Raw genomic sequence first — 18,504 nt, forward strand, 5'->3', positions numbered from 1 at the left:
ACTATAAAAAAAAATTGCGATTTTGAGGTGATCGAAAGAACACTGAAGAGATGTAGCAATTTCACGGAATTTTGAAAATATTTTTACACTTAGGTATATACAATATGTACGCCACTAGTTTAATAAGCGCGGCTAAAAATAACTTTAATTTTCATTTAATATTTCTCTTCGATTTTTTCAATTACTTAAATTACGACTATTAATTATTATTATTATACGATTTTTAATTCTTTTATATGCTTTTAACTTAAAAATCGCAAGACGAGACGCACCGCTATCAATAGCACAATATCTTATTTAAAAAAATTTTTAATTCTATCAAACATCTTCACAAAATAATGCGCGTTATTGCAGCCAAGATAGTTTCTTTCCGATCGAAATTGAAAATAATAAAATATACAAGATAGAGTATCCTGAGTATCCGATTATCTTCCGTATGTTCCGTGGGAAATAATATTAATGGTAATGCTTTTCCGAATCGCCGCGGCGTTCTCTCGGTCTCGAGTGCCTGGCAAAATTCAAAAAGGAATAGCGATGACGTCAGCAGTGGCAGGAATGCGCGATAGCCATTGCTTACAGCCTACCTGTGGACCGTGGCATGGGAGATATGGGAGTATCTTATGGGTAGAGGCAGCCATGTATCCAGATGAGGCTGGTAGTTGATGGGTGGTAGGGGCCAGGGAATGCGATTTTTTCTCATACTTTGAATCGACCTTTAAGGGGCAACGTAATTTACAGCGTGCGGTCGGTTGCACGCCGATGGGACCGCAATGAGGGGGTCGCCTCGCGATTATTAATGCACGTAATTATGCCTGAAAACGAGCGTGTCATAGATTACGGACGATCGCGCGCGCGTATAACGTTATGCATGGGCTCGGGTTCCTTTCCCGGCGGAGAAAAAGCGGCATCGTGCTGCGCGTGTCGTATGTTAATAATGCCGTGCGTAATGTCGCAACGGCGCAAGAAATAAACGTATAAGTTGTTCGACTAATTGATTCAATACGGCCTTCGACCGGCGCACTCGTCGTCGTCGCCGTCGTTAGAAAATCCCACCGCAAGAAATCGCGACGGCTGCGTTTCTTGCACGAGCGACGTGCCTTCATACACACGAGGGTCGTCGACACGTTGCGAAGAAAGAGAGAGAGAGAGAGAGAGAGAGAGAGAGAGAGAGAGAGAGAGAGAGAGAAAGAGAGTGAAGGGGAGGGGAGAGGGAACACCACGGCTGCAATCACAATTGGCTAGCTCGAGAGCCCCGTAGGACGATGTCAGTTGATTATGGCCTTCGCGTGGGTCGTGTTCCTTTTCGCGTGGTGCATCGTACTGCTCGCTGGTGAACACCCCCGCCCGCGAGAATAATGACAGCGCGCGTGACGGCGCTTCGCCATTATTATTATCCTCCGCAATGCCGATGGACGTCCGCGTAGGGGGTACCTAATCGATTTCCATACAGATATTTCACGCGAGCCGGCGTTGCGGACATTCGATCGGATAATATTATACTTCTCTAATATATGTAAACTCGCTTTTCTAAGCAAAGTTCTTGGTGTATTTATTACGCGTAACTCTTAATGAACTATAGAATGGTTATTCTATACGTACGATTTACGGTTGTGCGCGCGGTTCTTCAAGTAAAAAAAGGAAAAGCGTAATAGGCAATTTAGTCGTACGACGAGAGCTGCTAGACATCCGTCCAGACAGGGTCAGCCTCGTTTCCTTCTCTCAATATCCGTTCTCGCAAAATATTCCAATTTCGATGAATAACTCGGTTCGCTCAATCGGGTTCCGGTAGTCGGAATCCAGAGAGGACGGGAGAGGGAGGGGTAGAACCGATCTCGACGCGGCAAAGGGAGGCTTTTCCAGCGCGATGGACGGGACACAGCCGACAATATTTCGATTTTCATTTAGACACGACGCCCAGCGACACTTCGAGCGAAACAGGAGTTTTAATTAAAGCCACGATCCCCCACGACCCCTCCCCCTCCCCCCCCCCCCTCTCTCTCCGATATTCAAATCAGTAATCCGCATCTCGCGGCGCGACGCCCAGCAGCCTCCGGTAGCGGCGACAGATGGCCGGACTTCGTCATACCCGCGGAAAAACGTGTCTACGACGGCGTTACGGACACCCGCAAAACGTCGTAGCGACGCCTGCCACGGGCCACGGCGTCGCGCAACTGCGAAAAGTTCTCCGCAGCGTTAATCGTTAAAGGATTACCGGGCTGGCGCGCAAGAACCAGGTGGGAGTCATCTTGTAACGGCGAAGAGTCAACGGAGTCATCTTGTAACGACGGAGAAACTTTGATTCGACATCATTAATGCGATCTGATTCTATTACTCCGAGATAAACAGAATGTAGTCTTCTTACGATGTTACGTGGACAATGACTGTTACGGTCATAATTTCGCAACTTTGTCAATGAGAGGAGTAAACGCACATTTTGTACATTATGCCGCCGAAACGTCACGTCCGTCGGGCAAGAATGATCAGCCGAATCGTATCCCGAAAAGTATTTGACGGATGTATCATCGTAATTAAATCGCTCGGTTCCCCCGGCGGGAGATAGCTCATAAATCATCCGGGTAACGTCTGCGATCGACGGCATTTGTGTTGGACAGGTAGAATTCAGGCTTATGGCAGTAGAATGGATAACATCAGGAAGGGTTATGAATGATAGAACGTATTGTATTTCGCTCAAGCTATCTTTTATTGCTCTTAATATAAAAAATAATTTCACAAATGATGTTTTTATCGTTCAGAGAGAAAGTTGATTTAAATGCAATGTTTTAAGAAAGCTGCGACACATCAAATGTAAGTTGTAACAATAGCGAGTGACGTTTTACGATTATAAAAACTTTTCATACTGTACACGTAATTTATTGATAGCCTTCGTAATGTTTTAACGTTTCGCTCTCGGGTGAGAAGAAAAGAAGTTAAACTCGCCGGATGTAAAAGGCCCATTGACAGAAGTACTCGCGCCACGTAGCATCAAGGAGACGTGTTAAACTGCGAACTGCGAACGCTTCCTTAAAGCTGAGAACGGGTACTTGGGAACAATCACGTTTTCAATCGTGCAAGCTGGTCTAACTTCCGCGCGCAAACTTCATCCCTCAACGTAACTTCATCACCGGGCCGGTACCACCTTGTTGGAGTAAATGAGCGAAAGAAGCGAGGAAACGGGAGGACAAAGAAGAGAAATCGTGAGCACGCGGCTAGAGAGAGCGAAAGAGAGCGAGAGAGAGAGAGAGAGAGAGAGAGAGAGAGATCAACCACGTGAGTTCGCCGAGACGAATGCCAAACGATCGAGTGAGAATTTATCGGCAGAAGTTAATCGCGGCGGCGCACAGGTGGAAGGAGAGGAGGGACGCGACGACGAGAGAACGGAGGATTTTCGAGGACATCGTTTTCCACCACCTCGTTGGTGTTGGTCGTGGGTGAGAGAGTTACTCACGTTTTCTTTGCTCACCGCTCGCATGTCGCCCACATGTTCGACTTCCTCCTGGCCACCGTCGATCGGACTTCTTTCTGTTGGACGGCACGAACTTAATTTCACCGGGGGCGATCCTCCGGTGATCCTTATCAAGCCGGACGATTCAGCTGACATTCCCGTCGAAGGCGGCGATATCCTCTTAAAACGTCTGCTACGGCAATCCGGTTATCTTTTTCGCTACCAAGGAAACGAGCGCCATTAGTTCACGGGAAGAGTGGATTTTCCGCCGACTTTACGAGTGAATTATGCAAAGTACTTGTAACAGAACGGAACGGTAGAAATAAGCAACTTTTAAAAGGCATAAAACATTCTTTCAAACAGATTTTTTGTAGTTGTTTAAATCTACTTAGAAAAAAAATTTTTTTTTTAAATTTTATTTAACAATACCCCGGCTCTTCCTCCGGCTCCCTCCATCGAGATTTCCCGTGCAATCGGGAATTTAACAAAACGGGTAATTGACATTTAATTTTGTTGTTTATTTAAAGAAGAGGCCAATTTCGATAAATGATCACGGCGCCGAGTCATTTTGCGTTCATATCCAGCCAGTTTTGCATGCACGGCCGCATCGCCGTCACTGTCCATAATTAAATGACACATCCGTTCAATTACCGGTTAATTCCATTACTTGCGCGACTAATTCGTTAGTGCTTTTCGATTTCCGCTCACGCGCGTCGCCCACGTGCGCTCGATTTCTCGTATCTTCCCTTCTCCTTTCGCCCCGCTCCCCCGCCGAGTAACGTTCGGCCTCTCGGCGCCTCGTCGCGCTGCTCCAACGGCGATAGATTGCCCGCCAGGACGTTCGCCCTCAATAAATTTAATAATCCCAGCTTTCATCGGCGATTTTTATCCGCGCTGAAGAATCGATCTGTTTTGTCTTCTTACAAAAGGGCAGCCCTTGACAAATGGCCGTCGTAATGCACTGCCGACACTTCCAGTTATCCGTACGACTTTATTTAACAAACGACTGGACGCTGCGAACTAATACATCATTTCTCTTGTTATTTCGTGCACGGTTTGTTTCTCCCGTTTGTCCTCGGCTCGAACCTCGAATCAACCCCCCGAAGGTCGCATCCCTCTCCCTTTCTCTCTCACTTGCCCTGTCGCTCTTTCTTTCCCGGATTGAAAGCAAACGGTACTTTTATTTTTCGGTACTTCTTTTTTTTTTACTTTTTCGTAGCGGGGGAAGAGATATACCATCTGAAGCTTTAAAAGCGCACCGGTCCTTTTTTGCGCGCACTTACTTCGTCTAGAGAAATAAAGAGAATAGAAGCGCAACGTCTCCTCGAAATAGTGAGCCGCGAATGAGAGAGACAAAGTGAGCCACAAGTGCCATCGCGGTATTTCCGACAAGTGTGCAACTTGCAACGCGATTTTTTTTTCCGCCGCATCGTTGATCGACCGATTAGTCGCCGTCTGCCGATGCTCCTTCGCTTTTAAGTTATTTTTAAGACGAGACGGGACATCCGTCGACAGGCAAGAAAAGTCGAGGAAACAGTCTCGCCTCGGTTTCCGCCTCGGCCAGATAAGGGAGAGAGATTCTCGGAAGGACGTTACTCGGGATCATCGTTCGATGGACCGTTTAAACGCGTCGCAAACATCGGCAAGAAAACCGCCGTCAGTTCGCTCTGCTCGCTGAAACTAATCGACCGGCGAAACGGAGTCTAGCAGACTCGCCACTGGTATTCGTCGGTCCTTTTAGCATTCTCGCGCATGAGGGCTTTTTCTCGAAAATACTATGAGAAAAAATGCGAGATTTGCACTTTTTATTTCTCGAAAGATATTGTTCTCGAAAAAAAAAACGATGATAAAACTTGTTTATATCGATGAATTTCTTGTAGTTGGGATATACGTAATATATACATTATTTTTTTGCGCGCGACATTTTTTAAATATTTGTTTTACCATCGCTATTTTTTCGTTACAACGATTGTAAACTGGAAAACGTATTTCATTGAAAATGTTATAAGTCAATGCCGTGGTCTTAATATTATTAGATTAAAAAACGCCGAATGTTAATCAATCGCGCTCGACTTAATCAAATCCGTTGGAGCGCGGGAAAATACAGAAAGATACTTTATTCAGAGTAAGGCCATTCAGAATTCAGAAAATAAAGATTTTCAAGAGTTTTGCTCGAGAAGGGAAGGGAGGGAAGGGGGATGATATCCTGCCGCGCGGAGAACTTCGGTGAATCCGAACAGCAGATTATAACGAGAACGTCATGAATGCGTAACCGAGAGGCTCGGCAGTGCGCGTCCCCACGGCTTTATGCGGAATATAATTCCTCCGATAAATAATTCCCGCGGTCGCGATGCCTCGGGTACCCTTCCCGTCTTCAATCCGGCTGCGCGGAGACGGGCCACCCCTGTCGGAGCCGGTATACTCGGAGAAGTCGCTTCCTAAGCCGGATTCGGGCCTAATGGTGCGCGCAATTATTCCACTCCGAGGCAAGCTCGGCCGATCAGACACGACCGTTCCGTCCCATCCCGTTCCGTACCGACGCGGCACGGCGACGCGGCGCCGGTTTCTCATCCGGTCCGACGTTTCGTTAATGGTGAGCAAACTGCACCGCCAAAGTTGCGCATCCGTTAAATGCGAGAGGGCGAAGGAACGCGCTCGTAATCTCTTTCCGCATGACGGGCATACCGTTCGTAAAGGCGAACCGCGAAACGGATTGAGCCGAAGGAAGGGAGAGGGGGGGGGGGTTCTTTCTCCTTTGTCCCTTTCACTTGCGGGACCACCGAGGTGGACGTCGATGCACCTGGACCTTTATGTGGTTCATTATAAACCAGTGAAGGTAGATCTGTGCGGTCTATCGATATATCGCACATGATATCGATGTTGAATTGTACCTTACTGCATTGTATTGAATTTTATTTCATGCGGAATATGAATTGGTTCTTATTCGAATCTAAAAATAAACCGTCGATATTTTTACATAAATGAAGCGCGGAAATTACAAATAGTTTAGTACCGAAAAAAATTCGACCAAATGCACATTTGCATCTCCAAATCCTTTTATATATCTTTAACTGTCATTCATTAGGAACTTAAATTGTGTAGCCTATTCGGCCTACTTGTACCTTCGATGCTTCAAAAATAAGTTTTTTTTAATTCCCATAAAAATATTTTATTGTACGTGTTATAATGCTTTACACTACATGGACCAAGCATTTTATACATGACCGGATATTGATTTGTAATTTGCGATATTTGTAATTCGCGTATCCGATCGTTTCGTTTAATATTTGCGATTTAGATTCTTGACGGTTCGCCGGCTTTCAAATGTTTTCGCGTACGATCGTATGGAATGCGTCTCGATTGAAATGCAAAACGAAAGGATAGGAAGATCGATACACGATGCCATCGCAGCATCGTTTATTGAAAGTTCACTTGAGCTAATGCGTTTTTCTTGCGTATTTCTTACGGAGCAATTTGTATGCGCTTCGAATTGTATTAATACTAATTACCTGATACTTTGTAAATTACCATACTCTCTCACTTGACTTTGCCAAATAACACGCCGGCAGTTTTGAAAAGAAGGGCTATTACTAAATACTTTCGACAAACTTTCTCTATTTCCGTATTTATTTCAGGTCATTTTATTCTATTAAATAATAAAATCCGATACAAATATATCATTTGATGTTATGTGCATATGTACATATTATCTGGACCAGCGAATCTTCATTATAATGAACCATTCAGAGGTCCAATTGCATCGACGTCCACCTCGGTGGTCTCGAGAACGAAAGGAGAAACAAAGAGGAGAGATTGTTAAATCTTCTTTTCATCGAGCATAGCGCATTCAAACTGCGGTTGTCCGTTCGAGTCGAGAACGTTTGATTAACATCCGTGAATCCGTCAAATGAAAATGTCGTCTTGCTAGGCACTTAAATAGAATCTCCAATCTGCAATCTCGCGGCGCACTTTCGGAACCGCAAACGGCGAGTCGCCGGCTCGACTTCCGCCTCTCTGTCTCGTCCGTTCCGCGGTGGATGATTTGCAGCTGCAGCTCGACAAAAAGCGAGGAAAGCAGCGGGGAGTCACCGGCTCGATTCCGTCCTTGGTTTTATCGCTCGTAAAGCTCGGGTCGGCGGCGACGGCGACGGCGACGGCGGCGGCAGCGGACACGGATCGTATAAACCCCGCTCCGACACCCTTCTCGTTCGCGCGCTCGTAACTCTTCCCGATCTTCCTTAGCCGCCCACATGCACTACCACCGGCGTACGGAGTACGGAAGCACAACGGGGCGGAAGTCGGAACGGGCAAGTGCTCGTTAATACGCGGCCGCGATATAAAACCGGCGCCCTTGTGCATCGAGTATCCCCGCGAGTACAGTTCAAGGCTGATGCGAAAGCGACTATTGCAACAGCGCTACAGAGACGAGGTATAATCATGCGCAGCTAAATTAATACCTTTATACTCCCGCTGTTTGATCGTCACGAGATGAATGAATGGAGAAACGCGCTGTTCATTATTACTACATAGAAAATAATCGTTTATAGTTGTGATAAAGGATATTCTTGAGATAACTTGAAATATTTCGAATAATTAGGATATGAAAAGGATTAGAATGTTTTTTTTTTTTTCATGCTGTAAAAGAAGAAGTGTCGCAAATTCATGAAGAATAAACTCGTGGAAGACTTACGGATAAATGCGCGCTAGAGATATAAGACGTGCAGTAGACGTTCTTCATGAGATCGCCTCTACCAGCCATCAGACTAATTCAGGAGAAATGGTCTAGCATTGACGCTGACCGCAAATCCACAGGAACGACGTAGCTCGATCGACTGGATGTCGAAGGAGGGGTCCTTTGATGAGGCACCCGTACGCGCGCCCGACGGGACCATTCAACTCGGACACCCACCCTTTGACCCGCCATTTACACCGACCGGATAGTGTCGATGTAAATGGCCATTAGACTATCATGCTAACCCGCAAAACCGACATGCATACGCGCGCGCGCGCGCGCGGGCGGGCGACCGACCCGATTGGCCGGAAGTTGATTTTCCTTCGACGATCATCGCCTTCGACAAGATCGTCGCCGTCGGGTCTGGAATGCCGACGATAAATCCATAACTCCTAGTCATGCTAATCGATCACGAGTCTGGACGCCAGCGACCTGACAGGCATCCTGGCGTTCGCGCGCGTTTTTCGGAAAACCGATGGAAAAACCTTTCTCAGGCCGGCAGATAAAGGTAGATAAAGGATCCGTCGCGTCGCCAGTATCGCAGAAATTTATTAGGATTTACACGAGTCTTTAGGAATGACGTCAGATTTATTGGGCCATTGTTCACCGGTATCCGCGTGATTTCTCGATTTCGCCGCCGCGCAGTTCAGAAAACTTTTTCTGATGAAAACACAGTCTCCGATTCCTTTTTTCTCGTATTTCCTTTCCGCGTTCGATGAAAAGTCTTAAAACAAAAGATCCGCAGTGTTTAATACGACGTTATACATGAGAATTTAATTTAGCGCATATTTATTGCTAGAAAATTACAGAATTCTCTGGTATTTTTCTTTTCATTCTACCTCTCTGTAAAATATTTGTATATTTATACTCAAAGAGATGGAATTTGATGGGAAGGGGTGTCTCTACATAGCCATTTGTTAAGTATTTTAATGAACATCACTAATGAAATCCGTTTCCACACACACACGTAACAGATTCTAAACAAGACTGAAATAATTATCCCTCTGGCTAGAAGCGGAGAATCAAGGCGAAACTATCGCATGGTTGGAAATTTGGAACATTATATTCTCGTGGTACATGCATGAGTATTAGCACGGTATTAGCGCTTGGTACACTGCACGGGATAAAGCTGGCGAAAGGAAAAGAGGAAAACAATGAGTACTTGCTCGCGCCATTGGATTCTTATCTCCAAGAGGACTGTGTCGTTTTTTTTGATAAAAAGCAGACAAGTAATTTCACGAGAAAAAAATAGTTTCAGGACAATAATTCTGCGGCTATTATTGAATTATACGCGAGCAAACTACCGCCGCAGTTTCGTGCCGTTCATCTCGGTTTATCGTTTGAATTTCTCTCTCCCTCTCGCTCACTCTTTACAACCCCCTTATTGTCTCTCTTTCGTTCGCCATAAACTCCGACGCGCCTGCCACTTCTCCCGCTCGCTTTCGCACACTCTACTGTTCCGTATTTGCGGCCCTTCATTTGCAGATAACCACTCGTGGAACCACAATCAACCCTGCCCTAGAGTCCATCCTTTTATCCATTTCTTCCCTTCCTCCTTCCGTCCTTCCTTCCTTTCTTTTCTTCTTCCTTTCTTCCTTTCTTTCCTTCCTCGCTTAGCTCGCGCTGCCTTTTCTCACGCTTCCTTCCGTACTTTCACTCTGCTTCTGTCAGCTAACACGTGAGACAAGATTAAAGGGAAACACGGAAAATACATAGTCGGTATTATCAAATTGTTACTCTTCTAGAGTCATGAAAGTGTGCGTCATAAAAAAAGGTAGTGGTAAAGTTAGAGGAATAAAATATTACAACAAAAAGGATAATAAAGAATAATAAGGAGAAAATTACAAGTCTAGGAGGAGAATAACAGGGATGTGCCTTACTGAACACATGGCCAAGTTCAGGGTTAAACAGAAACTGTCTGTATTGCGTGTCATTAGTCATGCGTGCCAGACACGCAGAGATAACGAAGAGGGTACGATAAGACTTAGGGCCTGTTTCGTGTTCAAGGTTTTTATATAACAACTAGTTATTCAGCATATGATTACTTTCATGAAACTCTCTTTTACATAAATAAAAATTAAATGAGGTTCTCTTTCTCTCATTAAAAAACATGTGATAAATAGCTTCGAGAAATTAAATAGATTTAGTAGATAAGTGTATTGTATTTTTAAGATATGGAAAACATGTAGGAATCTAAAATATTAAACGTAGACAAACCGTAAACAGTTAACAAAGAATAAATTTGTACAATTAATGTATTACATTCTCTATAAAGTATTTTAGAAAAACTCCTAAAATCACTACAGATTCCTAATTATAATATGCAAATTGAGAAAAATTGTTTATTTTTTTGGATTATCTTTTTTCATACGTTACAAATTAGCAAAACCTCTCAAGCTAAACGTTATCTATCGCAAGAAAGACGTGATGTACAAGCGAACGATGCACTCGATGGTCGTGAATCTCAGGTCGTAAAAGCGCGGTCGTAAATTCGCGATCCCGCGCTTCAGCGTTACATGCATATAGAGCTACAGTCGGCTATGCCGGCTGCCCCGAACGATTTTGCATCTCTCTGATAAGAGAAAGGGAAGCCGTTGTTCTCGAAGATCGATGTTGCGAGAGCGCGTCCCGAGACGAGAGAATGACACCGCATAAATTCTCACCCTCGTCCCATATAACCCGGGATGACGTTTCGGGACTCCCTGCCTCCCGCAAACCAGCTGCACTCGAATCGAGACCACGATGAACTATGTCTTTCATTTCCTTTCCCCCCAGAGCCCCGAGTTTACTCTCCTCTCTATCCGCTTGCTAAATGGACAAGAGAGTATTCAATAGCGCAAAGAGTCGATCTTCGACATCATACATCTTAGGATCGGTAGAAGATCTATGGCGGTCAAGCAATCCCTGAAAATAATGATGGATAATAAACTTCACCATTCTTAAATGTAAATCGGATCGAAATGAAAATTAGTGATGTATCCGTAATTAATAGTCATTTCTGTTGGTTCGCTTTAAAAAAGAAATACGTCACAAGAATAGAAATATTACGAAAATAAATTGTAATCTCGATTCTTAAATACTGCATTTCAAATTTAAAACATATGATTTCCCTTCTTGGGGGGTTTCTATATAGTGAAAAATTTTTAAGTTTTACGTTGTCAAAATAATTTTACAAATTCTTGTTTTAATTCTTGTTTTTAATCGATACGATGATTTGTACGTTATAAAAATGGACGCGACTGTAATTGGCGCTAACGTGCTGTAATAATATTTTCGACGAAGCATTACAATATTGACGATCCATCTTATATGGAAGTAGCTTGGACGTATGTCACACGTGGCGATACAAAAGATGTCGCTCGATTCCCTGTTTTTCGGACGTCAACACTCTAGCAACGGGACAACCGGCGGTCGCAGAAGGGGAGATTGTCGCTCTAGTAACTCCCGGTGTTTGTTTTCCTTCTGGTCCCTCCTGTTTTTCCTCCATTAGCGACTTTACCACCCCCGCTGTATACTCTTCCTCGCTCCTCCCCCCCCCCCTCCCCCTCGCTCGTCGTTTTCCTCGGTTACCCCACGTCAACAAACACCTGACAACTTCCCGTGACTATCGTCGGAACGACTTCTCAAGTTGCCTCGTAGACAACGCGCCACCCACCCCCTGCGGCTTCCCCCTCGATTTGCTCGCTTGTATGAAATCCGCATATCGAGTGCGGAATTGAGTCCTACCTCCTTTCATAATATCGCGGCATATCAAGTAGTCTCTTTCTTCCGATGACTATCTATACTTTCAAGGATGAGAAGATAACATATGTTTTATGATAGCTCACAGGGAACTAAGATACTAAGCACTTTGTCACATGTACTTCAGGAACTACTATCTTATCTTTTTTTTTTTTTTACAGTTAAAATATAGCTCTTGACTCTTTTTCTCTTTATATCAATACATTCTATAGAATTTAATTTTTATTTTGTTGATAGATTTATTAAATATACTTTCCAAGTCTTAAAAAGCAATAAATGGCATAAATCACATTAATTAACAGAAAATTGTTTTATACACGTAATTGTTATATATAAGAAGATTATCCCTCGTCATATTTATACGCATTTTGAAGAGATTAAAAAAATCAACTTTATATTTTTAGTTAAATCGAGATACACACGCACGGTAGGACGGTCTATTATTGTAAACGACACATTCCCGGGATTTTAAAATCCACGCCGTTTTTACGTGGACGATAAAAATATATACGCGCGTCGGTCGTTTCATTTGTCGTTTGATCGAGTGGATACACACTCGATAGTTTCATGAATTCCATGCGAGAGACTTTTTTATTTTTAAAATATCCCACGCACTATCCTTCTCTTTCTCTCTCTACGCAGCTAGGTCTGCCAAGGTCTCGTGCGTATCATCTTTCCCCTATCTTCGTTCGTGATACATATCGAAACTAGGCAGCGAGAGATCAGACTTCCTGCCTCGTCTTCTGCAACGCTTCTGATTATGCAATGGCATTCCTCGAACCAGTTATAACCAAGGACGCATACCACTCGAGTGCGTACGCTGCAGGTATTAAATCGTGTCTAAAAAAATGTGATCTCTATAAGTGAAAGGAACGATAGTCGGAACGATAGTCATGAAATAGGTCTAGACACATATAGACCAAAGAAGTTTGAAGTATCTACACAACTATTGTAAATATATTGAATGAATTTTTTCCCCCCACAAAATTAGTCTTGAATTGCTGTGCGACACATCGATAAAATTATTTCTCAATGTATAATTTATTTATGTGTGTGCATGTACGTATTATATTTACAAGCTTTTTATTATATAATCGAATATACATATACATTAATCTCTAAGTGCAGATGTTACAGAAATTTCACAACTCGCCTTTGTCAAGCCGCAAGTTCGCCATTTAACGTCTGTTGATATTCCGTTGTCTGATATCTCATGAACGAGATTGTTTTCATCCCAAACGTTCACTCGGGTAGCTTGATGTGGGAGTTCCTTACGGAAGCAATTCTTACAGACGATAATTGGCGAACAGACCTCACCAACGACGCTAACAGCACGTTTATTTCCTTCAAAATGCACGAAGGCTGCAATTCGAACGTTTGCCGCAACAGGCGATTCGAAGGCTCGATTACGCGCGTCACGTTCCGAACAGCGTGTTCCCTGATGTTTCTCGATATCTCCACCCACCTTCGCGCGGGGCGGCTTGTAGCGGCGATTCCGCGATTCTTCGTGTCTCACGGAAGTCAAAAGTTGCGATCGCGAAATAGGCCTCGGCACGCCCTCTTCTTGTATTCTCGGCTGTCGCCGATTGATACGTGCATGGCGAGTGCGAGGGAGACGAGAGAACGGGCGCCTAAGGCCGCTTCTTGCCGAAGCAAGAAAGTTCGCTGTTCGTGCCGCACGCGATAAGTAGTAACGACACGTGATACCCGCCGATAATCACCGCCATTCCGTGATGCTGCGATACAGAGTGGTACGATCGTAACGGCGCAGCTTCGAGATTTCGCCCACTCGTCTAGACATTGTAGCACGAGGAAGCTCGAGGGAAGCTCTTCTATTTTTCTTTCGCGGCGCACGACGGTGGGGTGCATGTGTTTATTTTAAGAGAAGTGCAGTAAAGTTAATAATGCGGGGGATACAAGAATGGCATTACAATAAGCTGTTATTCACGACTTATGAATGACGAATTAATTGAACGAATAACAATGCCCAAGATATTAACATACAATGCGATGAAACGTCCTTTCCGTAGATTCTTTATTATCAGAGAATCAATGACTGTGATTATTATTATGTCGTTTACGTTTTTTTAGCGATCCATCTTCGCGCTTATGAAGCACGTTCCACGCGGAATTTACCCATCAGACATTACATACATATGTGTACACACACACACAGACACATTTTTACGTACACATATATATATGTATATAAGAATATAGGGAATTCCAGCTCACAGTCCTTTTTTTGCGGGAATTCTTCCCCTTTCTTGGCTTTCTATCGCGGCTTATTGGTAACGGGACGGCATTCACGAGCGGCCACGCGGATAAGTAGCGAAAGCTAAGAAGCAAAAGAAGGGAGAGAGGGGGGAGATGCATTATCCGAGTATTCCGCGGGGGACAATGGTAAACTTTCTATCGTCTTCCTTCTCGCCGACATAATCACCATTTAATTCCAGACGTGCGATTATTGATTATCCGGAAGCCAAGCGGGGAGGCAGGGGATGGGGACGGGAAGGGCGTTGTGTTTCGTGCTACGAGCGATCGTAGCACCTTCGACACGAGAATTGCGTTCTCGCATTGAACGATGTCGATTCAATGAAGACGACAATGGTGCGCGCGCACGAGAGAGGCAGCGTTTCGTAATTGTCACGTTCGTTGGTTATCGTTAATTAAGGTCACATTCTCAGATCCTCGTTCTCTTGCCCGTCCTAATCGACCTAATACATTACCGTTTCGCACACATTTGAGACACGCTGAGCCGACAATTAATCAACGACAAAGGCGCCCGTAATCGAAATTACTCGCGAAAAGTAGATAAACGTTCGCGTGATATTCCTCGCGAGGAAATCTGAATTGCGCAAATAAAGGCGTACATGCGGCAATGTAAATTACGTAATTAAGAAATTACAAGCAGTCACGTGTCGTTATCTCCAATTAATTAGAGATCGCGATACGAGGATAACGTTTAATTGGCACAGAATTTCTGCAGAAGGACGTTGCTCTCAATTAATTGTTGCATTTAATTGCACGCAGTGTATAAAATTTACATCGTAAGGTAATATATGTTGTAATGCGACCCAGATATAGATCAGATAGGTTTACCGAGAATTCGCATAGATTTGCATGAATTACTCATTGGGTAATTCCCGTAAGCCGTTGCGATTTATAGTCTATTAAAGCGTGTAATTTCTCCATCTGGACTGGAACAAGATGTGCCGCCATTCGGTCGCGGGGGTTGTGATAAATAGATAGATAAACGTAGAAGGAGAGATTGATCGTGCGATCGATCTGCAGATTTAGAAGAGTGCGTAAACAGGTCGAGGACAATCGGGAGAGGAGGGTGAAGGAGGGGAAGACAAAGAATAGATGCCTCGATCAACGATGAATGAAGGGTGAAGGAGCCGTCGAGTCGAACATTTTCGCGTCTCGACGAGAAGTTTCCGCGCGCTTGAGAGCCCCCGAAACTTTTCAATAAAGTGTAAACTTACTTTCCATACGTCTCGAATGACAAAGTTCGTTCCGCCGCTATCGTTTTTCGAAGGAATTTAGGGACGCTCGGGAGAGACGTTGTGTCCCGGGGGCGTTGTCGATAATCATTTTTGATGCGCCCCGGACGAAGTTTCCGGCGTATCCTGTTCCACTTGTGACAGGATCCGCGCGTGAAGATGTAAGAAGTCGCCAGCGTAACGCAAATTACGCAAACGAGCTGTGTACGCTCGTATGCGGATAAGGTAAAATATTTTCAGATTTATTTAAAAATAGTTGTAACGAGCTACTGTCAGATTTATTTAACTGTAACGGCTTTTAATACCGTACGACGTGAATGTTATGAATCGTGCGCAATTTAACGCAACAACGGAGGAGAAATTTTCTACAGAATTTCCGTGACAATTAAATGCTACCTCGCGAGCGCAATCTATCTAATAATTCGCGCTTTAACAAACACTTTCTCCCGTAAAACGCCCGCGTTGCGATTCAAAACCGCAGGACTGTTTTCTAACGTGAGGAATGTCGACGTAATAATATCATTGTGTCCATCTTGTTTTCGCGTAACGAGCACTTCCCGTTATACGTTATTCTCCACGAGAGGGAGAAAGAGAGAGAGAGAGAGAGAACGGCGCCGAGAGTTTGGCGGTCTAACGGCCGACACTGCCGCTAATTGCCGTCCGTATAATTACCATATCGGAGAGATAAATATAGAGCTCTTACCTTTTACGGCCAACGAGAGACAGCGCGCCGACATTACGTCCGCGCCGTTTAAAATCCCGGAAAGATAGGGCGCGCGCGCGCGGAGGGGGGGTGCGGTAAAATATGAGCTTCGAACACACGAGCGCGCGCAAGACGAAGAGATTCTAACGAAGTAATCTACTCGTCGGCGAGAACCGCCTTGTTTACGTATTAATAAATGTTTCGATCCCACGCGCAAGCTTTAATATCGTCCCTGCGGCGATTTGTCTATCGAATCGGTGTGTCTGTGCGAAAAGCGAGGGAAGATCAAAGCGCGTTATGCGCGCGGGGAGGAGAGGAAATTTCGCTAACGTTGTAGACGTTTAGATTTACGAGGCACTGCGTAGTCGAGATTTACGCGGCCGCGCTATTAGTCATACGCGTCTTGGAGTTACTATTTCTTAGATATCGCGCGCGAGCGTCATTATAGAATAAATCTCGAAATATACGCGGGCCGCGACGTTTACGGTGCAATAACCCGCATACAGAGGAAATGTTGTTATATTTTGGTTGTCGTCCGCTTTTCCATGTTACGCGAGGAGGAAGTAATGTACATTCTAAAGGAAAAAAGATCATAACTAGATCCTCGTGTTGGGAGTCGACAATAGCTGTTACGGGGGATCAAAAGATTAACAATGGCCACCTGACGTCTATTTAATAAACCGACTTCGTTATCTCGGCTTTGCTGCAACCTCCATGCATACGCCAGTCTCTCTTTCGCCAGTCAAGCACGAGACACAATTACGCAATCCGCGTCTTTGCGAGTACCAACCAGTTTCCCATTGAAAATGAGGCTTCACTCTCTCTCTCTCTCTCTCTCTCTCGGACGGATTTATTATATCGCAAAAATAGCTCGCGTCTCCGCGCCCGAGACGATCTTTGTGTCAAAGACGAAGGAAAAAGTTGCACGGACAAATCGTCCCCTCGTCGTCGCGTGCCGTAGTCGTTCGCGTAATTGCGTCTCCTCCTCGCGATAGGAGGAGAACCAACCCGTGCTCGATTTAGCATCGAGTGCGCACGACGAACGCACCCACGCGTGCCGCAAACGACGACAGGTGACGGTACCCGGTGACTTTCCCGACGACATTCAACGTCCCGCGTGTTGGGGTTGGAATGTCTCTCTTTCTCTCTCTCTTTCTCTCTCTCTTTGGCTCGAGATCTCCAGACCAGGAAGAAGAGGGGTCAGGGTGAAGAGAATTATCGTGGCGCCGGCGGCGTGCCGACGTCGAAGCTAGACGGTTTACCATCTTGTCTCTGTCTCGCCGACTCTCCTCTCCTACACTCGAGGAAGAGAGAGAAGGAGAGAGAAACGCATGCCAGCGATGGCGACGCCTAATTAGCGACGCCGGAAATGAGGCGTAGGTACCACGAAATTAGTATCCCAAGATATCCAGTCGCGCCCGTCCATCCGCCATTCCTCTGCTCGTTCTCGGCGGAATTCGCTCGCTGGATGTCCCGGTGCGACATCTTCACCGCGCCGGGGCGCGTCCTGGAAGAGAACTCGCCGAGTGAAGCGAACTTCCGAGATAGTTGCTCGACAGGTGCTTTGTGCAACTTAATCAAGGGAGAGAACCATCCGCGAGAGAACTATCGTCGCTCCTTTCATCTTACGGCTGCATCTCAGTGGATTTTTCTTAACGGAAACTTAAATAGATGCTCCTTTCGCCGTTTACCTTTCAATAAACAGTTTCGTAATTACATCTCGAGTTAAGCTTTTGTTGAAGTAATCGCCTGCGCTCGAAAGACTACTGACGAGATTAATTTTTAGTTGGGGGGGGAAAAAAATTAGTTTGAGTTGATCGAAGAAAAATGTAGACAAAGGATGAGAGATCCTTTAGAGATGCACGTGAATCTTTAATCTAAAATGTACTCTCTGAAGAGAAATGTATGTCGCGCGCATAATAACGGACTATAATTTTAAATTATATATATTCGTATCTCCGTTAATATCTCTCTACAACATTATTTGAGATTACTATGATATTTTCTCATGTAATTAATTACAAATTCTATTATTTACTGTTGCTCACTAACAACAATGCACATTTAATAAACGTAAATAAATATGAAATAACACACACATAATGTTGATTATGGTGCACAGGTACTTCATTATTTGTGAACTACGAAATTATCTGACGTGTAAAAATGCGACTCCCTAACAATTATTTAAATTTTACTTTCCAACAGCACGCTCATTACATTGCACCCCTCTCTTGGTCCTACCCTCCTGTATATATTTTAATGAATGTATGTTCAGATTAACTTCAGTAAAAATTTATATAATGGGTTGATTCAAAGAGCGGATATACAAAGAGAATATTTAAATGAAAATGTCTGTCTGCACCAACTCGTGTCACTT

General features: G+C 44.5%; 1 protein-coding gene across 1 annotated transcript in view; it reads left to right on the plus strand.

The window, feature by feature from the left end:
- Positions 1–18,504, plus strand: part of LOC105828909 (probable G-protein coupled receptor Mth-like 1) — a 143,526-nt gene that overhangs the window by 96,737 nt on the left and 28,285 nt on the right. The gene's annotated exons all lie outside the window — the stretch shown is intronic.

Source organism: Monomorium pharaonis, chromosome 2, assembly GCF_013373865.1.
Source record: "Monomorium pharaonis isolate MP-MQ-018 chromosome 2, ASM1337386v2, whole genome shotgun sequence".
NCBI classification, from domain to species: Eukaryota; Metazoa; Arthropoda; class Insecta; order Hymenoptera; family Formicidae; genus Monomorium; species Monomorium pharaonis.